This window comes from Maniola jurtina, chromosome 27, assembly GCF_905333055.1.
Source record: "Maniola jurtina chromosome 27, ilManJurt1.1, whole genome shotgun sequence".
NCBI classification, from domain to species: domain Eukaryota; kingdom Metazoa; phylum Arthropoda; class Insecta; order Lepidoptera; family Nymphalidae; genus Maniola; species Maniola jurtina.
The window spans coordinates 4421833-4445930 of NC_060055.1; the positions used below are offsets into that span (position 1 = coordinate 4421833).

General features: G+C 37.1%; 1 protein-coding gene and 1 long non-coding RNA gene across 2 annotated transcripts in view; one reads left to right on the forward strand and one right to left on the reverse strand.

The window, feature by feature from the left end:
- Positions 1 to 24098, reverse strand: part of LOC123878917 — a 63214-nt gene that overhangs the window by 25689 nt on the left and 13427 nt on the right. The window lies entirely within an intron of this gene.
- On the forward strand, positions 1151 to 22238 carry LOC123878921. Its single transcript, XR_006798913.1, has 3 exons — positions 1151 to 1207; positions 11444 to 11449; positions 22219 to 22238. It is a non-coding gene; the product is annotated as an uncharacterized LOC123878921 (long non-coding RNA).

Sequence of the window (24098 nt, forward strand, 5' to 3'; positions counted from 1 at the left end):
GTCTTATAGCACAAGGGAATAAATCCGAAAACCATGAATTTGTGGTTACACCCACCACAGAAAAACAAAATTAAATGTGTTTCAATTTTCAAATTTAAGAAAACTATACCAAGTGGGGTGTCATATGAAAGGGATTTGTCTGTACATTCTAAAACACACACACACACATACAAACTTTCGCCTTTATAATATTAGTGTAATGATTTTTTTATTCACAGTTAACCTGAGAATCATTGAATATAAGATTTTTTAACGGGAACCGTTTTAACTGTTAGTGGTAACGTAAAAAGCTATAATTTCAGTTTTCCATGAACTGTACATTCATAATTATGTAATATGAAATGGGGCGCGACGCACAGACGTACATAATATCCATCGTCCGCTGGTAAACGTGACCAGCGTGTTAATGATATGATTATGTTAAATTAAAACTGTTTGTTTGTATGTAAATTTGAGTTGTATGTATGTTTGTACCTTGGCCAATGATGTTAAAGAACTAAGCGTAGATACATAATTCAAAATTTAAAAAACCCCCAACACAAAAACCTCTATAAGAAAACTAGAAAAGAGCTGATAACTTTCAAACGGCTGAACTGATTTTCTTGGATTATAGCTAAGAACACTCTCGATCAAGCCACCTTTCAAACAAAAAAAAACTAAATTAAAATCGGTTCATTCGTTTGGGAGCTACGATGCCACAGACAGAAACACAGATACACACGTCAAACTTATAACACCCCTCTTTTTGGTCGGGGGTTAAAAATAGGTAGAGGTAAATTTTCGGTGGCATAAAAGTACGTTATAGATATTTTAGAGATTTATGTTGTAATTTTTTTAAACGAGTCATAGGTATAATAAAAACAAAACACGACTGCACTGTCAAAAACGAACTAAAAAGGAAAAAATCACAAAAACTGACCTTTGCCAATGGCGCCATTCACAATCACCAAATCGAATTTTCTAGTTTAATTTTTTGAGATAGCCTCCGTCCCAAAAATGGTCTAAAAATGACGACCATCTATTTCCTTAATTTTTTTTTATTAAATATTATTAATTATTTAATAAAAGAATTTTTTTTTTTATTTATTAATTATTCGTATTTTCATTTAGTAATTTCAACTAAACAATGAAATCCCACATGGTAGGAAACACAGACAGACATACAGACAGCAGAGTGACATTAATCGGGCTCCGTTTTTAGCCTTTGGTTACGGAACTCTAAAAACCGTGAATAAACTCTTGTTATTATGTAGTTTGTTTGTTTGTTTGAAAAATGTCTTTATTATCAAATATTAAATATATACACAGTTTATGTCCCGGTAACACACACAGGATAAACACAAAATAATAAATCTAACACAGTTTTGCAGGCTATACACGCCCCTTTCAAACTTACCAATATCATAGTTAACACTCCATTCACATCATAAATACATCACAATAGGTTAAAAAACTAAATATGCAAACCTTAGTACACGGTTAACACTTCTACACATATTTTATATGTTATTATGTAGATATGGGTACATAAGTATAAAGCTTCGGTATAAAGCTCAGTTCTGGGAAACAGTCGTGCCAATAATCGCCACAGCACGCACGACGCATGCACTTCTAGAGTTCACTGTAAATGGCAATAGTGTAGAGAATAATTATATTATCACTAGCAACCAACCCTGGCTTTGCGACATACGCACTTCTAGAGTTCACTGTTAACGGCAAAAGTGTAAAGACTGACGGACAGACAGACAGACAGACAACAAAGTGATCCTATAAGGGTTCCATTTTACCCGCACTTCTACTATAGTTCACTGTAAATGGCAATAGTGTAAAGAATAATTATATTATCACTAGCAACCAACCCTGGCTTTGCGACATACGCACTTCTAGAGTTCACTATTAACGGCAAAAGTGTATAGACCGACGGACAGACAGACAGACAGACAGACAACAAAGTGATCCTAAAGGGTTCCATTTTACCCGCACTTCTACTATAGTTCACTGTAAATGGCAATAGTGTAAATAGTGTAGAGAATAATTATATTATCACTAGCAACCAACCCTGGCTTTGCTACATACGCACTTCTAGAGTTCACTATTAACGGCAAAAGTGTAAAGACCGACGGACAGACAGACAGACAGACATCAAAGTGATCCTTTAGGGGTTCCTTCCATTTTACCCGCACTTCTACTAGAGTTCACTGTAAATGGCAATAGTGTAGAGAATAATTATATTATCACTAGCAACCAACCCTGGCTTTGCGACATACGCACTTCTAGAGTTCACTGTTAACGGCAAAAGTGTAAAGACCGACAGACAAACAGACAGACAGACAGACAGACAACAAAGTGATCCTATAAGGGTTCCATTTTACCCGCACTTCTACTATAGTTCACTGTAAATGGCAATAGTGTAGAGAATAATTATATTATCACTAGAAATCAACCCTGGGAAACAGAAACCACTTCTAGGTGCTTCTAGAGTTCAAAAAAAATATTTATTCAATTAGACTTTTACATCATTCTGGCATCATCACATCATTTTGGCAGGTAGGTAGGTCTTATAGCACAGATGCAAGAATAAATCTGAAAACCGCGATTTTGTGGTTACATCATTTAAAAAAAAATGTGTTTCAATTTTCAAAGTAAGATTACTATACCAAGTGGGGTATCATATGAAAGGGCTTTATTTGTACATTCTAAAACAGATTTTTATTTGTTTTTGATTTATCGTGCAAAATGTTGGAAATAATACCCGAGTACGGAACCCTCAGTGCGCGAGTCTGACTCGCACTTGGCCGGTTTTTTTGCTATTGTATCGAATGGGATGTCAAATGAAAGAGGAGAAAATTCTGAGCACATGAATTAATTAATGTTCTACAACATTAAAATATACCAAGCGACAGAAAAAACACTTTTACTATAGTATTTCAGCGATTATTAAGACGACCATAGTCGGATTTTAGTTTGCAACTTTATTTTCCTATTGAGTTACGGAACCCTAAAAATATCCCAAGTCAATAACAGTGCAAGGACTTCGTCTGTGTTGGTGTTAGCTGGCGGGCGTGCTCTGCCTTTTTGGAGTGTTTTTTTTTGTTAAAACTGACTGGAAAGCGCTCTAAGGGGGTGCCGTGCGTGTGTCGGCGAGCGCCGGCACAGACGGGGTCCATACTTGTATAGTTTAACTATGTAACTACAAACTTGACATTGGCTAATCTTTGTAAAGCCAGACAAGAGAGGGAATAAAAGTGCAATAAAATCTCCCTACGTACTTGTTGAATTCGATTAAAATTTAAGACCAATAATATCCTTAAACAATCTACAATAAAATGTAAAAAACATTGTAGAATATATTTAGAACCTTAATAAAATTAACTATAATGGCTCCTATAAGGTGTCGTACACACGAACGACTGTATTTTATTAACCCCCGACCCAAAAAGAGGGGTGTTATAAGTTTGACGTGTGTATCTGTGTAATCTATCTGTGGCATCGTAGCTCCTAAACTAATTAACCGATTTTAATTTAGTTTTTTTTTTTGTTTGAAAGGTGACTTGATCAAGAGTGTTCTTATCTATAATTGAAGAAAATCGGTTCAGCCGTTTGAAAATTATCAGCTCTTTTCTAATTACTGTAACCTTCACTTGTCGGGGGTGTTATAAATTTTTAATTTACACTTTTTATTACCAACGTTTATCGGTGTTGGAACTATGTGCCCTGCTCATTGCCACTTTAGCTTCGCAACCCGTTGATCTATGTCGGTCACTCTAAAATAGCCTAAAAAAGCCTCAATAGCTCAACCGGTAAAGGAGTGGACTGAAAACCGAAAGGTCGACGGTTCAAACCCCGCCCGTTGCACTATTGTCGTACCTACTCCTAGCACAAGCCTGACGCTTAGTTGGAGAGGAAAGGGGAATATTAGTCATTTAACATGGCTAATATTCTTTTTTTATAAAAAAAAAAAAAACTCTGGTTCTCCTGTGGATCTCCTCATTTCTGATTTAATCACGCAGAGAAACTCCAAGCATAGCCCTATCCTTCGCATAGGTATATGTATAGAAGATTATATCGCCTTATACTGACAGTCGATAGTCTGCACGCAGCCTTATCTAAAGGGTTTTATGGCGCTTTTATTTTATCCCCCACTATAATTAATTTAACGTTAATTAACTACAATTTAGCGCTTTTTTACTTTTTACTATTAAGATCCCACGCGCACCGACTCTCAGTCTCAACTCAACCCACGATTTAAACTGGCTATTATCAGCGTTAGGGACCTAGAGTACTCTAGGTACTAGACTACAAATCCATACTAATATTATAAATGCGAAAGTGTGTCTGTCTGTCTGTCTGCTACCTTTTCACTGCCCAACAGTTTAACCGATTCTGACGAAATTTGGTACAGAGTTAGCTTATATCCCGGGGACGGACATAGGCTACTTTTTATCCCGGAAAATCAAACAGTTCCCGCGGGATTCCCATCCGCTCAACCGATTTGTATGAAATTTGGTACCGAGGTAGCTTGCGTCCATGTTATTGGCATAAACAACGTTTTATCCCGGAAACCAAACCTTACAGGAATCATCTACTTAGTATAGAGATGGCTTGCGTATTTGAGACGAATAATAACCTTTTATCCCGGAAAATCAAAGAGTTGTATCTTGCTCCGGGATGTAATACAAGCTATTTCTGTACCTTCAAAATTGGCCCAAAACAGGCTGTAACAAAGTGTAAATTAAAAATTTATAACACCCCCGACAAGTGAAGGTTACAGTAACTAGAAAAGAGTTGATAACTTTCAAACAGCTAAACCGATTTTCTTGGATTATAACTAAAAACACTCTCGATCAAGCCACCTTTCAAACAAAAAACTTAATTAAAATAGGTTCATTAGTTTAGGAGCTACGATGCCACAGAGAGATACACAGATACACACGTCAAACTTATAACACCCCTCTTTTTGGTGTCGGGGGTTAAAAAGCTAGCAGACAGGCAGACAGACACACTTCCACGTTTATAATATGGTATGGAAGTATGGATAGGTATATTATGAATTAGTGTTGAAGTTAGTATTCTTTCTAGGTTACCTAGGTCATCTCTACATAATAACTAAGATATTTCACACAGCTATTTCTCGTAAAGTTAATAATAAAGAACGATATATAATCTTTAATTACTTCTTAATTGGATGAAAGTTATCACTAAGGTGATCAAAGTTGCCTTATTGTTCTTTTATAAGCTTTTTTCTCATGAAAGCGATCTCGGCCGAGTTTATTTTCTTTTTTTTTACTAGGTTGCACACACATGACCGTGTAAGGCTGACACGCAGGCCAAGTAGATCAGTATTCACACATTAACAAGTGTAAATTAAAAATTTATAACACCCCCGACTAGTGAAGGTTACAGTAACTAGAAAAGAGCTGATAACTTTCAAACGGCTGAACCGATTTACTTGGATTATAGCTAAGAACACTTTCGATCAAGCCATCTTTCAAACAAAAAAAACTAAATTAAAATCGGTTCATTAGTTTAGGAGCTACGATGCCACAAACAGATACACACGTCAAACTTATAACAGCCCTCTTTTTGGGTCGGGGGTTAAAAACACTCTCAGGCGTGCAGGATTCCTCACAATGTTTTTGACGGCTTCTTCATTTCAAACCATTCTTTACATGAAACTAAAGAAAGTACTGTCGGCACAAAAATTGTGAACTTCTCATACGAAACAAAAGACATTCTTCGTAGCACAATAGTCGTTTTGACAAGTCACATTATGGATTATTGTGGGAATGAGACCCTTGCAAGTTGTCACAGAGACCGTGGCAATCAGATCATTTGTATTGTAATGATAACAATCGTAATCAACAGGAATATAATACGGCGGAAAATTGTAAAGTGTTATGGGCATTGAAATGGACCTGCCATATACTGATCACTTTTTTTTTTGCTCTCTCGTCTGGCTTTACAAAGATTAGTCAATGTCAAGTTTGTAGTTATTTGGTAACAAGATAGGGAAACTATACAAGTATGGACCCCGTCTGTGCCGGCGCTCGCCGACATACGCACGGCACCCCCTTAGAGCGCTTTCCAGTCAGTTTTAACAAAAAAAAAACACTCCAAAAAGGCAGAGCACGCCCGCCAGCTAACACCAACACAGACGAAGTTTACTGATCACTTTGTTGTCTATCTCTCTGTTCTTCTGTCCATTTGTCCGTCTGTCTGTCTGTCGGGTCTGTCAAGAAAACCTTTAGGGTACTTCCCGTTGACCTAGAATCATGAAATTTGGCAGGTAGGTAGGTCTTACAGTACAAGTAAAGGAATAAATCCGAAAACTGTGAATTTGTGGTTAAATCATTTAAAAAAAAAATGAAAATGTGTTTTGCTCCCTTATGATACAATCTACTATTGCAAGTTGTCACAGAGACCGTGGCAATCAGATCATTTGTATTGTAATGATGACAATCGTAATCAACAAGAATATTATAATACGGCGGAAAATTGTAATGTGTTATGGGCGTTGAAATGGACCTGCCATATACGGTGTGTTTTTAGAGTTCCCGACCTCAAAAGGTAAAACGGAACCCTTATAGGATCACTTTGTTGTCTGTCTGTCTGTCTGTCTGTCTGTCTGTCGGTCCGTCCGTCGTGTCTGAGAAAACAATTTTGGCATGCTCAATTTTTGGTTACACTTGAGTTGTCTATAAAAATCAATAAAATTTGCAAAATTTTCTTTAAAGCTGGAATTATTGAATCCTTGAATATATTTTGACCGGACCGGTATTATAATTAATATCCCATAGTGAAAAATGAGTTTTACAGTATGTGTTTAGTGAAATGTTAGAGTTTAGTTTAATTTTAGCTTTTAGCAAACTGTCGATACTTCAGTTTGTGGTTATTCGTGGAACAATTCTAGCCACGCGTCACCACGCTATGTTACATGACGCGCTGTGGTCAGACGTTCATGAGTACCGTTAGCAAAAAAAAAGTGGAACGACGTAATTTTAATCACAAGTGTAGTTTTAAACAAGATAAAGTTAAACAGCACTAAAATCCGACTACTACCCATCACTGCCGTAGCTAGGGGGGGGGGGGGGGGCGCATTGGGGGGCAATGCCCTACCTTGAAATCAAATTAATTATTACTAGCCGATGCCCGCGACTTCGCCCGCGTGGATTTAGGGTTTTCGAAATCCCGTGGGAACTCTTTGGTTTTCCGGGATAAAAAGTAGCCTATGTGCTAATCCAGGATATTATCTATCTCCATTCCGAATTTCAGCCAAATCCGTCCAGTAGTTTTTGCGTGAAGGAGTAACAAACACACACACACAAACTTTCGCCTTTATAATATTAGTGTGAAGTGTGATTACTTCACTTAGACGTGGATCACTACATCCAAATCTGGAAGTTCAACCATCTTGTTCGCTTGTTCTATATCATTGAGGATTTAATAGTTCTTAGAATTGGATCTATGCTCTTGCTATCACAGATATTATTTGTCTACGAATAAGTAGCAATTGAATGTACATCACTGACCAAGAGGTCAATAATGTATATGGTGATGGTGATTGACAGTTGACACCCGTATTCACAAACGTTACTATGAGGTCTCATAGTGCGCTCGAACGCACAGTGTCGGTTCCACCAATCAGATGACTGTATCACGTCAATTTACAATGATCTGATTGGTGGAACCTACACTATGCGTTCGACTGTGAGACCTCATAGTAATGATTGTGAATACGGCCGTGAGTTAGGAGCCCGAGCTTCGGGGGCAGATCAATTATGACTTTACTGCCGCCCTACCTGTAGCCAATGTTGCCCTACCTATGTTTGTATGTGTGTGTGTGTGTGTGTGTGTTTGTATGTTCGTTACTCCTTCACGCAAAAACTTCTGGACGGATTTGGCTGAAATTCGGAGTGGAGATAGATAATAACCTGGATTAGCACATAGGCTACTTTTTATCCCGGAAAACCAAAGAGTTCCCACGGGATTTCGAAAAACCTAAATCCACGCGGACGAAGTCGCGGGCGTCAGCTAGTATAGAATATACATTTTAATTTGTATGATATGAAGTATGGTCCTTAACCTTACTTTTTTTTTTTTTGCAGACCGTACCTACCATTAGAATAATTTGAAACCACGCACGTTTCGCCTCTAGCCATAGCTAATGCATAGAGTGCTTACCTACAGTGTAGACTTTTGAGTAACTAACTTGATTGACTAACTCCTGCAACAAAATAAAGAAAAAGGAAAAACGGAACACTCATAGGATCACTTTGTTGTCTGTCTGTATGTCTGTCCGTCTGTCGTGTCTGTCAAGAAAACCTATAAGGTACTTCCCGTTGACCTAGAATCATGAAATTTGGCAGGTCCTGTAGCAGAAAACCGTGAATTTGTGGTTACATCACAAAATAAATAAATAAATAAATAATAGATAGATAAATAAAAAAGAAAATATAATATGTTCAGGAAGAAATAAATTAGGGTTTTCAATTTTCAAAATAAGGTAACTATATCAAGTGGGGTATCATATTTACCTGTAGATTCTAAAACAGATTTTTATTTATTTTTGTGAAAAATAGTTTTTGATTTATCGTGCAAAATATTGAAATAAATATCTGAACGGAATCCTCGGTACGTGAATCTGACTCGCACTTGGCCGGTTTTGAGTTACTACTTACGAAACTTACTTCTTTCGAGAAACTTACGAAATAATGAACTTCAATGGTTTTAGCAACTAGCGTGGCTACGGAACCCTAATGCGTGGTCTGATACGCACTTGACCAGGTTTTTTTTTTATCTTTTATCTATAGTCTCAATAATGTAGGTCTTGTGAAGGAACTAGTTTTATTAAAGTAGGTAAACTACAAACATGTAGTACCTACGTTGCTCCTATTTACCTTGCTTGCTCTAAGGAAATTGATATAAAGCTCAGTGTACACTAAAATAAATAGGAAAGTCCTGAATTTAAAAAATAATCCAGAAAATAACAAAAGAAACAGGCCTGTGCTGTATACATTAATGGCTTTTATTTATTAACCCCTGACCCAAAAAGAGGGGTGTTATAAGTTTGACGTGTGTATCTGTGTATCTGTCTGTGGTAGTGTAGCTCCTAAACTAATGAACCGATTTTAATTTAGTTTTTTTTGTTTGAAAGGTGGCTTGATCGAGAGTGTTCTTAGCTAGAATCCAATAAAATCGGTTCAGCCGTTTGAAAGTTATCAGCTTTTTTTCTAGTTACTGTAACCTTCACTTGTCGGGGGTGTTATAAATTTTTAATTTACACTTGTTGACTTTATCCAGCAGTAGACGCACGCATACACGCTGATGGAATGGTATCATATAGTGTGCATTCCCCTTTACATCAACATCCGCCTCCGGCAGGTCGTAGGCAGAACGCAGCTCTTTGATAGATTATTTACCTTCAATTTACTCAGAGCTTTTGTTTACTATAACATCTATTTCCTAGGTAGGTATATATATTCTAGACTAGCTGATGCCCGCAGCTTCGCCCGCGTGGATTGGTCAGATCCCCTGCAGCATCAGGATTGAGGAGTTGGAATCCAAATTTTTTATGAAACAATGTCGCAAAGTTCCTCTATCGATTAAAAAAGAAATGACGCAAATCGGTTCAGAAATCTCGGAGATTTCGGTGTACATAGGTAGAAAAACACAACTCCCTTTTTGAAAGTCGGTTAAAAAAGTAGCCTATGTTACTCCCTGGTCAATCCTCTACTTATCTGTGAAAATCCCGTCAAAATCGGTTCAGCCGTTCCGAAGATTAGCCTTTTCAAACAGACAGACAGACAAAAATTTTAAAAACGTGTGATTCTGTTATAGTATCGTTCAAATAACCATATGACTTTAATATGCAGTAGTTATTTCGAAATTACAGACAGACACTCCAATTTTATTTATTAGTATAGATTATATTCCCTTGATCGATTTTGATCACGGCAGCCAATCTAAGGGTACCTATGCTAGTACCTACCTGCTTTAAAACTACTGAGGGCTTTGCCTGTACTATAACATTCTGTATTCTAAAACAGACATTTATTTATTTTTATGCATAATAGTTTTTAATTTATCATGCAAAATGTCGGAAAAATTACCCGAGTACGGAACCCTCGGTGCGTAAGTCAGACTCGCATCTAACCGGTTTTTTTATTCAGATTACAATCCGGGTATCTTTAAAACAAGAGTGAATAGGCACCTTTTAGGTAAACGCGTCCCATCTTAGACCACATCATCACTTTACATCAGGTGTGATTGTGGTCAAGTGAATAAAAAAAAAAGATACATGTTAGTTTTTGACTGCAATCTCACCTCGTCTAACATTAACGGGCTAACTTGGAAAGGGTATGTCAGTTTTTTACTAAACCCATACCCCTTTTTCCTTCACGGTATCGTACCGGAACGCTAAATCGCTTGGCGGCACGCCTTTGCCAGTTGGGTGGTAACTAGCCACGGCCGACGCCTCCCACCAGACCGGAGTAGAGCCTACCCTTTTCAACGCGCTTTTTAAAATGTATTTCTCTCTTAGAGTTACTCTGAGCTTTCTTACGAGGCCTATAGTTAGCAACCATGTCTCAGATCCATCACACTAATATTATAAAGGCGAAAGTTTGTATGTATGTGTGTGTGTGTGTGTGTGTGTGTGTGTGTATGTTTGTTACTCCTTCACGCAAAAACTACTGGACGGATTTGGCTGAAATTCAGAATGGAGATAGATAATATCCTGGATTAGCACATAGGCCAATTTTTTATCCCGGAAAACCAAAGAGTTCCCACGGGATTTCGAAAAACCTAAATTCACGCGGACGAAGTCGCGGGCGTCAGCTAGTATGTCATATTGGTAACACGCACTATTTGAAGACTTTGGAGGAATCGGACGAGAATACATCTGGAAGTTTCCCGAACGCTTCTTAGCCGATTAGCCGAACCTTTTTCTCGAAATTGGACCTACCTAGCCTCTTTGTCAATATCCCCACAATGTGCGGTAACCCTAACATCAATCACCATCAGGTTATAGGTAAGCAGGCTAACAAGCACCGCCTAAGTGTGTCACACGCATAAAGGCACCAGTAATATGTTTATTTTTTTATTCACATACAAATTAGTCCTTGATTGCAATCTCACTTGGTGGTAGGTGATGATGCAGTCTAACATGGAAGCGGGTTAACTTGGAAAGGATATGGCAGCTTTTTATATTAAATCCTCTGATTTCTACATGGTATCGTTCCGGAATGCTCAAGCTACCAGCCACGACCGAAGCCTTCCACCTGACCAGACCAGAGAAAATTTAGAAATTATAAAATTTAAAATCTCTCCTGTTAAAAATCTAACCCGGGACCTTCCGCTAATAAGACCGCTAAGAGGGAAAAATGGCATCACTTTAGTCAATTTCCCCACAATGTGCGGTAACCCTAACATCAATCACCATCAGGTTATAGTTAACCAGGCTAACAAGCACCGCCTAAGTGTGTCACACACATAAAGGCGCCAGTAATGTACCATCGTGATTACATACCGTCCATCCTAGTTAGAATAACTACATTTAACCAGATCTGTACAGGTTTCCCCGGATTTGACCCACAGCAAACTACTAGGTACTACTACATAGTACTACAACTACATACTAGTAACCTTAGTATGAGACTTTACTTCTCACCAACCTTGATAGCTATAGTATCGACTAATTTGTGAGAAACTCATGTCAAACTCATTTTTTGACTAATCTCTTAAACTGATCACTTTCAAGTAAAGATTTTTATGTAATACTGTGAAGATGATACTGCCATTGTCAGAATTAGAATGCCCTAAGCCTACTTTGTCGTATTAATTTAAAGCATTTATTGATATTCGGAGCATCGAGATTACATACCGTCCATCCTAGTTAGAATAACTACATTTAACTAGATCTGTGCTGGTTTCTCCGGATTTGACCCGCAACATAACTACTAGGTACTACTACTACAAACAACTACAAACTAGTAACCTTAGTATGACACTTTACTTCTCACCAACGTTGATAGTATTTGAGAGTCCAAACACTTTAGCGTTAACAGGGCTCTCTCCGTCACTTACTCCATACAATCGTAGTTCCAATTTCATTTGAATATTAAGCAACCAAAGTGCATGAAATTTTGCAGACATATTCTAGAAACTAATATCTGTGCCTGTGGTGTTTTAGATTTTTCTAAAAATATGTAGTTTTAAAATTACAGGGGCTCAAAGATTTGTATGTAATGTTTTAAGACCGCGTAACTTTGAAACCGAATCTGGAAAACCACAGGCATAGATATTAGTTTCCAGAATATGTCTGCAAAATTTCATGGACTTTGGTTGCTTAATATTCAAATGAAATTGGAACTACGTTTGTAAGGAGCGAGTGACCGAGAGACCCCTCTTAAAGTAAAATGGCCCTTAAGGTGCACTAGACGGGTCTGCCCGCGAAATTCTTTAATTTGGTTTTTCGCAATTTGTAAATGAATACGACAGACTTATGGCATTCTAATTCCGACAATGGCAGTATCAGGGGGCACGGCAGTGCCCCCGCCAAGACGAGCCAAACGGCGGCCGGGGCGCTACGTACCTTTTTCTCGAAGTGTTTCGCCGTATTTTCGACCCGTCATAACTTCGGTCTGGATGACGCTAGAAAGCTGAAATTTTCAGTATAAGGTGTCCTCAGCAAACTTACTAAATATACTAAATATCAAATATCTAGCTTTTATGGTTACAGATTTATTGATACCTAAAATACGCCGATTTCGTCCCTCACTGATGATCATCAAAACCTCTACTCAAAACCTCTAAGGTACTTCCCGAAGTCCTAGAAGACTGAAATTTGGTATGTAGACTAGAAATTGACTACAAACTACAGGAAAATTAAGAAATTGGAAATGCCCCCCCTCTACGCCTCTTACGGGTGAAGCAAATCTGTAAAATCTGTCGCTAGAAAGCTGATATTTTCAGGATAAGATGTCCTGGGCAGATTTATTAAACGCATTGAGTATCAATTGTCTAGCTTTTATAGTTTCAGATTTATTGACAGTCAAAACTTCTAGTCTGTAATTCTAGGGTACTTCCCGAAGTCCTAGAAGACTGAAATTTGGTGTGTACACTAGAAATTGCATACAAACTACAGGAAAATTAAGAAATTTAAAAATTTCCCCCTCCACTCCCACGTATGGGGGAAGCAAATTATTTGTAAAGTCTATCGCTAGAATGCTGATATTTTCAGGATAATATGTCCTTGACAGACTTATCAAACGTGCCAAGTATCAATTGTCTACCTGTTATGGTTTCAGATTTATTGCCATTCAAAACCCCTCTAGTCAAAAGTTCCCGGGCATGTAACTTCCCTAAGTCCTAGAAGACTGAAATTTGGTATGTAGGCTAGGGATTTCATTAAAACAACAGGAAAATAAACTTTTCCCAGTCTGTAAATTTAAAAAATGTGTTTCCTGAAGTCCTAAAAGACTGAAATTTGATATATTTGCTTTAAAATTGAGTTGCAAGATTCCACCCAAACAAACATAGTTACATACATTGCAAGAATAAAAGCTTTTAAATAAAAATTAAATTAAAAATTTAAAAAACCCCCGACACATAAACCTCTAAAAAGTAAAAAAATAATAGGTAAGTATGTATGGGCCCTTTAAGAATAGTATAAATAGTAAAGTTTTTATCCAAGCGTTCGTTGCGCCAGGGGACCGCTACCTATCATAGACTATGAAAGTCATTTGTTGTAGAAAGAATAGTCTTTAGCGGTCCCCCGACGCAACGAACGCTTGGATAAAAACTTTACTATTTATACTATTCTTAAAGGGCCCATACATACTTACCTATTATTTTTTTACTTTTTAGAGGTTTATGTGTCGGGGGTTTTTTAAATTTTTAATTTAATTTTTATTTCACGCTTTTTAAACTTTTATTCATAAATTACCGTTTATTTGTGCCATTCTAAAACCCAATTTCTATAATAATATAAATCCAATAAGGCAGCTAATATCTCTTCAAAAGTAACATCAATGTTATGTTAATTATACGTTCCATGAAATATTTTTGACCGAACATCACTAAATCAAGAATTATCTGAATGACTCACATAGTTTAACACGACCAAAACGAAATATCTGTTTCTAACATGTCGTTGCTTTAAAAATGTACCCATTTTACGTAGTCGTATAATAGTTCGCTTTTCAAGATATACCTACGATTAAATTGAAATCGACTTTCACCCGATGAAATAAGGAATAAATTGGCTTGTATTTCATTTTGTTTGTTATTGCATGTAAAAATTTTATTTGACATAACTTTCAAAAACCGGTCAAGTGCGAGTCTGCCTCACACATGAAGAGTTCCGTACAAGTTTTTTTTTATGTAATGACAATTCAGTTGTCGGATTTTTCTGTTTACTTGGGCCACAGGAGTAGAGTACTTGAGCTATAAGATATTGCTACCTGCCTTTCATGATTCTACGTAAACGGGAAATACCCAATTTATAAGTTTTGATTCTCTTGAAAGATGACACACAGACAGACAACGAAGTGGTGAAGGAAAACACCGTCAGGAAACCTGCATGCTTAAGAGTTGGCCATAATGCTCCCTCAAAGGTGCGTGAGGTGTGCCAATACGTGCTTGGCCAGTGTGGTAGCTTCTCATTCTGAGAGGAGACTTGTGCTCAGTAGTGAGCTGGCGATGGGTTGATCCTGATAATGATGAATTTTAAACGTATTTTGTCAAAGTAAATAAGCTGAGTTCAAGCAGATAAAATATAAAGAAAGTGCGCCTAATGCATCATCCAAACCTGCGCGACAAAGCGACTACGATGCGGGAACCTCAGCTGCGCGGAGGGTCATCGCCTATATTTACGATATTTAATGGTGCCATGCACACCTACGCGACTACAACAGTCGAGGCTACATTTTTTTTTTCTACAGATACTTACTGAACCCTAAAAATAGTTTGACTATGGTTTGGGTTTGGGTTGATTTTTCTTGGCCTTTGGTTGACTGTTGGATATTATAATTGAATTGATGTTTTCTCGTTTAACTGTGATTATCATATTTTATAAATTAGAAACTCCGCGCCTACGATCCAAAGTATCGGAGTTTTCCAAAACATTATTTTCGTTTCAAATAAATAATTATGTATCTAAGCAACGTCCATCTTGACAGCTTGACATTTGCCAATTGAAATAATATTATGAACCTCTGTTACAATAGTGAAAGATCCCAGGGCCACCAGCCGTCACGTAGGTATTTTCTGACGAACGAAATGTGGACGATTGAGTAGTGTTAGTATGTACTAAGAACGCATGCCTACAGACCTGCTAGCTTGCTTAGACGGCCAATTTTCAGGTATCAGGTAATCAAGGTACATAAATACATTACTTACCTCACGTAAATTCTCCAATTTTTTTAATTTTTAGCTGATTTTTTTAAAATATTAATAATTAATTGACATAAGTATAAGAGAGTGAGAGAGAAGTCAATATATCCTAATACATGTCTTACTCAGTCTCATGCGCGTAGATAATGATGCCCTCGCGCTCAAACCCACAGAGGCATTAAAATTGAATTTAGGGGATGATTGGCCCTCTGGATCGGTCTGTCTTCTTGTAAAAGGTTTTAAAATAGTTATCTGGTGGACATATATAAAAATGGAGCATCAGAATTTACGTGCAGTTAAGTAATTACTTATTTTGGGAGCTTTAAAGCGTCTGCAAAGCAATACGGCCGACGCGGGAAGTGTCTGGGAGTATTGGCGACATATTTTTAAGGATATTGCCTAAAATATACGTAAAAATCAGTTTGGAGAATTAACGTGAGGTAAGTAATGGTTTTATGTACCTTGATTATCAGATACCTGAAAATTGGCCGTCTAAGCAAGCTAGCACGTAGGCTAGGCATGCTTTCTTAGTACTTACTAACACTACTCAATCGTACATATTTCCTGTGTCAGAAAATACGTAACCTCTGGTGGTCCTGGGATAAAAGTAATAAGAAAACCAGAAAAGAGCTGATAACTTCCAAACGGCTGAACCGATTTTCTTGGATTATAGCTAAGAACACTCTCGATCAAGCCACCTTTCAAACAAAAAAAACTAAATTAAAATCGGTTCATTCGTTTAGGCGCTACGAGGCCACAGACAGATACACAGATACACAGATACACAGATACACAGATACACAGATACACAGATACACAGATACACAGATACACAGATACACACGTCAAACTTATAACACCCCTCTTTTTGGGTCGGGGGTTAATAATGAGTTTGACGTAAGTTACTCAATACTGTGACTAATTTGTTAAACTGGACACTTTCAAGTAAAGATTTTTATAGATATAAACCTATTAACTTAAGACCTACCTGCCAAATTTCATGATCCTAGGTCAACGGGAAGTACTCTATAGGTTTTCTTGACAGACCCGACAGACGGGCAGACAGACAGACAGACAGACAACAAAGTGCTCCGTTTTTCCTTTTGAGGGACGGAACTCTAAAAACCATCCAGTCATTCACTAACCGCTCCCAAAAAAACACCTCGCTCTAACTCGGTCTTGGATTTTATAGTCAGTCGATTGCAAAAGGGAGGTAACCATATTATATCTATTAATAATAAACTTGGACCGTGAAAAGTAATTAAGGCAGTTTTATTTTTATAAGTTATAGCCAGCGCGTAGATAACGAGTATTCCATTACTTTGTAGAGTTATGGTGTTGTTATGGCACTACTAGGGCTGTATTTTATGTTATCGATACAATTTTTAAATCATCGACATTGCTACTATCGATTACCATACTAAAATTTGTTACATCTACTTTCCTTAGCTGACTTAACAGGGCTCTCTCTGTCACTTACTCCATACAATCGTCGTCTCAATTTCAAGCAACCAAATTAAGCAACCAAAGTCCATGAAATTTTGCAGACACATTCTAGAAACTAATATATAATAAAACTGTGCCTGTGGTGTTTTAGATTTTTCTAAAAATATGTAGTTTTCAAATTACAGTGAATTTTTAAGACCGCGTAACTTTGAAACCGAATATTTTAACGGAAATCTGGAAAACCACAGGCATAGATATTAGTTCCCGGAACGTTTCTACGAAATTCCATTGAGTATGGTTGGTTAGTATTCCAATGAGAAACGAACTACGTTTGTATGGAGTGAGAGACGGAGAGACCCCTCTTAAAAGGTAAACAAGCGCGCAGAAACCTCGGAGAAACGCGAAAATATGATCTCACTGTCATTTCGTGCTGTGAACCAAAAGCTTATTTTACTATAATCCGCCAAACCAAAGAAATCTGTATGGTGCAACATGCAGCATGCGACATGCAACGCCCTCCCACTGATAAACATGCAGGAAAAGCCAGCCACCAAGCAACCCATACGGACCACCACCACGCAGCACCACACAAATCCCAACACCACTCGACGCACGTTTCGTTTCGAGGTTCATATAAATCACATCACGTATAGTGAAACTCTTGCGCATGTCGGTGTAATTAACTTCGTATTTACTTCGGAAAATCAAAGGATTACCACGGAATTAAAAAAAAAAAACCAGTATAAACTTACTAACTGCTACTCACTATTAACAAAATTCAACGATTTTGCCATGAATTAAACTTTCATGATACATTTTACAAGCCTCAATAGCTCAACGGTTAAGGAGCGGACTGAGATCCGAAAAGTCGGTGGTTCAAACCCCACCCGTTGCACTATTGTCGTACCCACTCCTAGCACAAGCTTTACGCTTAGTTGGAGAGGTAAGGGGAATGTTAGTCATGATTAAAATGGTTAATATTCTTTAAAAAAATGGATTTGAATCACATTTGCTACATAATTGTATAAAGTTTTATCAAATGTTACATAGTTTAAAATGGAGTTTGGCGTAGTTTAATTTCAATGTCAAAATAACAATTGAAAAAATATAAACGCTTATCATTAAACAAACTACACACAAATGAAGATTTTGTGAATGATAAAAAATGTGATTATTTTTCCCATCCACCCATGCATAACACTGCAATTGTTTATTTACAACTACATACCTACCTACTTATATGTCTGTAAATGATCCATACATATTATAAATGCAAAAGTGTGTCTGTCTGTCTGTCTGCTACCTTTTCACGGCCCAACAGTTTAACTGATTCTGACGTTTGGTACAGGGTTAGCTTATATCCCGGGGACGGACATAGGCTACTTTTTATTCCGGAAAATCAAAGAGTTCACACGGGATTCTCAAAAACCCATCCTAGCTTGCGTCCCTGTAATTGACATAGGCAAATTTTTATCCCGGAAAGTTAAATAGTTCCTACGGGATCCTTTAAAACCTAAATCTACGCGGACGAAGTCGCGGGCATCCTTTAGTAATAATATATTTTTGTAGAGTTCATAAAATAATCGTTTTACTACGTCCTATGTACATAATTATTAGTTACTTATGCCCGCGACTGCGTCTGCGTGGATTATACAAATTTCAACCCCCCCTATTTTACCCCCTTGGGGGTTCAATTTTAGAAATCCTTTCTTAGCGGATGTCTACGTCATAATAGCTATCTGCCAATTTTCAGCCCAATCCGTTCTGTAGTTTGGGCTGTGCGTTGATAGTTCAGTCAGTTAGTCAGTCAGCTTCTATAAAACTCTAGGCTTTTAGAAAACTCCTAACAATATGTGATTAATAGAAAGGGAACCCAAACTTTAGTATGAGGAATACGTTATAAAAGGAAAGTAAATAATATAAATGCGAAAGTGTTTGTTTGTTGGTTTATTGATGTTGTCCTTCAATCACGCCGCAGAAGAAGAAAAGTCGACCATCTTATCGATAAGTAGGTAAAAGTGTCACATCCCTATGTAACAGTTACCTCCTGAGCTACTTTTAAAGGATGCTATTAAAACTTCCAGACTAACAGGTTATACATTTACATTAATGGAGGTGGTGCTTAAGGCATTTTTCTAAGATGTCTAAGCGTTAAAAAGATAAACTTTCTTTGTAGGGCTCCAACAATGTTATTATAAGGACCTGTTTCACAGCCACCTGATAAAAAAATCCCCCTCCAACTAAGCGTAAAGCTTGTGCTAAGAGTAGGTACGACAATAGTGCAACGGGAGGGGTTTGAACCTGCAGCCTTTCGGATTTCAGTCCGCTCCTTTAACCGTTGAGCTATCGAGACTTACTTTATCTAACGGATTGACATTTTGACAGATTCCCAGCACAACAATCTGTCATACTGTCAAATTTATTTGTTAGATAAAATGTGAAGGTTTTGAAACAGAATTTTAAGATATGAGATAAACAAGTGTAAATTAAAAATTTATTACACCCCCGAAGTGAAGGTTACAGTAACTAGAAAAGAGCTGATAACTTTCAAACGGCTGAACCGATTTTCTTGAATTATAGCTAACAACACTCGACCACGTCACCTTTCAAACAAAAAAACTAAAATAAAATTGGTTTATTAGTTTAGCAGCTACGATGCCACAGACAGATACACAGATACACACGTCAAACTTATAACAGCCCTCTTTTTGGGTTGGGGGTTAGTAACAGCCAATTGCCTACTTGTCATAGGTAGTAAAGTATGAAAATAAAGGAATAAAATACATTTTTTATGATTTCCTGTACCTAACAAAATGAGTAGTTACGTATTATGTTACTTCCATAATGTCATAATATATAAATTGTAATTTATTTACATACCATAGGATCATAATATACTACCACCTGTCTACCATGTAAGAAAACTGTTACATAATAACAATTAAATGATGGTTTAATGCATAGTGTTTTCAGGAAATACCTCAAAGTAAACCATTTGTTCTTACCCGATTACGGCAAAGCAAAGGGTTATGATTTTAGCAGTATATGTATGTATGTTCGTATTTATGTGTTACACCGTAGCGCAAAAACTAATGAGCCAATTTTGATGGATGAGATGTCAAAAGGAGGAGATCATTATGGTTAGGGTTATATAGGCTACATTTTATACGAACAAAATCAATATGGCGAAAGTTACATCCAACAAGTGTAAATTAAAAATTTATAACACCCCCGACAATTAGTGAAGGTTACAGTTAATAGAAAAGAGCTGATAACTTTCAAACAGCTGAACCGATTATCTTGGATTATAGCTAAGAACACTCTCGATCAAGCCACGTTTCAAACAAAAAAAAACTAAATTAAAATCGGTTCATTCGTTTAGGAGCTACGATGCCACAGACAGATACACAGAGACACAGATACACAGATACACACGTCAAACTTATAACACCCCTCTTTTTGGGTCGGGAGTTAAATATGGGGGTCTCTGAAGTTTTATTTTTCTATCGTATCAAATGAAAGAGGAGAAAATTCTGGCGGGTCAGCTATAAGTAATTTTTTTTTTAAGGTGCCGTACCTCAAAAGGAAAAAAGGAACCCTTATAGGATCACTTGGTTGTCTGTCTGTCGTGTCTGTAAAGAAATCTACAGGGTACTTCCCGTTGACCTAGAATCATGCAATTTGGCAGGTAGGTAGGTCTTATAGCACAAGTACAGGAATAAATCTGAAAACCGCGAATTTGTGGTTACATCATTAAAACAAAATTAAAATGTGTTTCAATTTTCAAAGTAAGATAACTATACAAAGTGGAGTAACATATGAAAGGGCTTTACCTGTACATTCTAAAACAGATTTTTATTTATTTTTATGCATAATAGTTTTTGATTTATCGTGCAAAATGTTGGAAAAAATACCAAAGTATGGAACCCTCAGCGCGAGTCTGACTCGCACTTGGCCGGTTTTTTTTATTGAAAACTAAACGAGTCTCAAACCTTTCTGATACAAAGCAACGGTAACCAACAGATGCAAGATGGCGGGAAAAAGACGAAATTGACACACGTTTAAAAATAGAACCCTTCGTTCCGGCCGGTTTAAACTTTTTTTTAAATAAAGCCGAGGCGACATTAATATTTCTCGAACCTGCCAGTTACTTCTTTTTTAAAAAGCCTCTTGAATAAGAAGGCTTTTACTTTTTATAAAATAATGAAGGGCCGGTTTGCGTGCATTGTAGCTGGGAATTGCAGTAATTTAATATTAGATAGTCGGGATAGTAAAAAAGATCGAGTGTTAAGAAGGGTCTCTCCGTCACTCGCTCCATACAAACGTAGTTCGTCTCTCATTGCAATACTAACCAATCATACTCAATGGAATTTTGTAGAATTCAACTATGCCTGTGGTTTTCCAGATTTCCGTTAAAATATTCGGTTTCAAAGTTATGCGGCCTTAAAAATTTACATACAAATGTTTGAGCCTCTGTAATTTTAAAACTACATATTTTTAGAAAAATCTAAAACACCACAGGCACAGATATTAGTTTCTAGACTATGTCTGCAAAATTTCATGGACTTTGGTTGCTTAATATTCAAATGAAATTGGGACTACGATTGTATGGAGTAAGTGACGGAGAGAGCCCTGTAAAGGCGCATTCACAAGTAGGGATATTTTTAAGAATCTCATTTATTTTGTTTATTAGATAAGTAATACAAGCCATGAAAAAACTAGTCACTCTCCAAAAAAAAGTGTGTAGGTACAGAAGCAGTACGATTGCCAGATGCCCCGTATTTTAGGGGTTACCCCGTACTTCAGGGTATGATAATGCTAATACCGGTTATTACGAAAATATAATACGGGGTAAATAAAGCTCCCATATTTTTCTGCCTAATATGTACCTATGTACCTATAGCTCTCGCTATGTCCTTTGCATCATTTTGGTTGCCTGGAAGAGATCGCTAGGTAAAAGGCCGCCAAATTGCCAAAAACCGGCCAAGTGCTAGTCAGACTCGCGCACTGAGGGTTCCGTACTCGGGTATTTTTCCAACATTTTGCACGATAATTCAAAAACTATTATACATAAAAATAAATAAAAATCGGTTTTAGGATGTACAGGTAAAGCCCTTTCATATGATACCCCACTTGGTATAGTTATCTTATTTTGAAAATTGAAACACGTTTTAATTTTTTTTTAATGATGTAACCATAAATTCGCGGTTTTCAGATTTATTCCTGTACTTGTGCTATAAGACCTATCTACCTGCCAAATTTCATGATTTTAGGTCAACGGGAAGTACCCTTAGGTATAGGTTTCTTGACAGACACGACGGACAGTCAGATAGACAGACAACAAAGTGATCCTATAAGGGTTCCGTTTTTCCTTTTGAGTTACGGAACCCTAAAAACAAAAATATAGGCGGGTTTGCCTATATTTTTGTTTTACTTTGTTTTTTCCTATTGTCTACTTTGTTTTACCTATCTGTTTTTTCTGTACTAATTTTGTGGTGTACACTAAAAGTATATTCATTACCAGTAATCAATTTTATGCAAGAATCTGGTGCATGTAAAACGACCAACTTCAAAAAGTATTACAAGAAACGATTAGTTACAAGCACAATTCGTTCCAAGCATTGTAACTAGATTGTAACAAAAGTAAATAGAACAGACGATTTATTTGCCAAACACGTTCTAGTTATGCTGCGACTCCACTATCGGGGTTCGGCAAGTGATAGATAGATAGAGAGAGAGAGATAGATAGATAGATAAAAACTTTATTGCACACAAAACATGAAATAATCAACTCAAAAGGAAGAAACAGAAAAACTAAAAACAATTGTATGCAAAGGCGGCCTTATTGCTCTGAGCAGTCTTCACCAGATTCGCGATAGCGCGAATAGTATGACTGATGGTAATCTGTTAAGTAATTCCAGAAATAATTGAGGAATATATGATTAGTTTATTGTCATATCCGATTCTGAAGCACAATAAATAAAATATTCGTAGATTTCGCTATTTCTTTTTTGATTGGGGGAAAATATCGCAAAATGCAGCCCGTATTTGCGCTAACCCGAATGGTCAAATCCAATCCGCATTTGCGCTAATTCGAATAGTTTAATCCAGTTCGCATTTGCGCTAACTCGAATAGCTAACATTTGCGCTAACTCGAATAGCTAACATTTGCGCTAACTCGAATAGCTAACATTTGCGCTAACTCGAATAGCTAACATTTGCGCTAACTCGAATAGCTAACATTTGCGCTAACTCGAATAGCTAACATTTGCGCTAACTCGAATAGCTAACATTTGCGCTAACTCGAATAGCTAAATCCAGTCAGCATTTGCGCCAACCAGAATAATTGGCGCGGTTTTTATATCGTAAAATGCAGTAGGCATTTGCTCTAACCCAAATAGGTGTATAAATGTACCCGATGTGAATAGGTTTGTAAAAATCCTGCAAGAACTCATTGTCTTTTGGGGACATAATATCTATCACCATAGGGCTATTCACTGTCACAGAATGTCGCGTCTGTCTTATTTAAAAATTCGACGAACACAAAACATTCGATTTATGCAACCGCCGAGTTTCTTGCGGTTCTTCTCGGTAGGTGCAGCATTCCGAACCAGCGGTAAAATATTTTTATGATTCAAAAGCACTTGTAAAAGTTTATTTAAAATATTCTATTCTATGCCGAATATTGTGGTCAGTCAATATTTTGCCAAATGCTGAACTATCGTCGTTAAGGTTGCCTGGTAGAGATTGCTCTAAGCAAAAAGGCTGCCTTTGCACACAATTGTTTTTTCTGTTTTCTTTTTTCTGTGTTGTGTGTTGTGTGTGTTTTTGTGTGCAATAAAGTGTTTTATGTATCTATCTATCGTCGAAGTCTAAACGAGAATCATTTGCTAAATCCCGTAGTGGAGCTGTAGCATTAAAGATACACAGTTAATATTGATTACATTTGCATAAGCTCGTCGCCATATTGTATATGACCTTTTTTCTCTGTGGTAGTAATTGTATACGATTTTACAGTATATAAATAAGAATCTACTAAGTAGCTGATCCGGCCTGGCTTCGCTTATCATAGACCTTTGTAAAATGTTCAGAATTACAAAATGAAAACCTGAATGTTCAAAAGTGCAACCGCCGAGTTTCTTGCTGGTTCTTCTCGGTAGGAACGGCATTCCGAACCAGTGGTAAATTATTTGACGATTCAAAAGCTCTTGTAAAAGTCTAGTTGAATAAAAATCCATTCTATTCTATTCTGAATTACA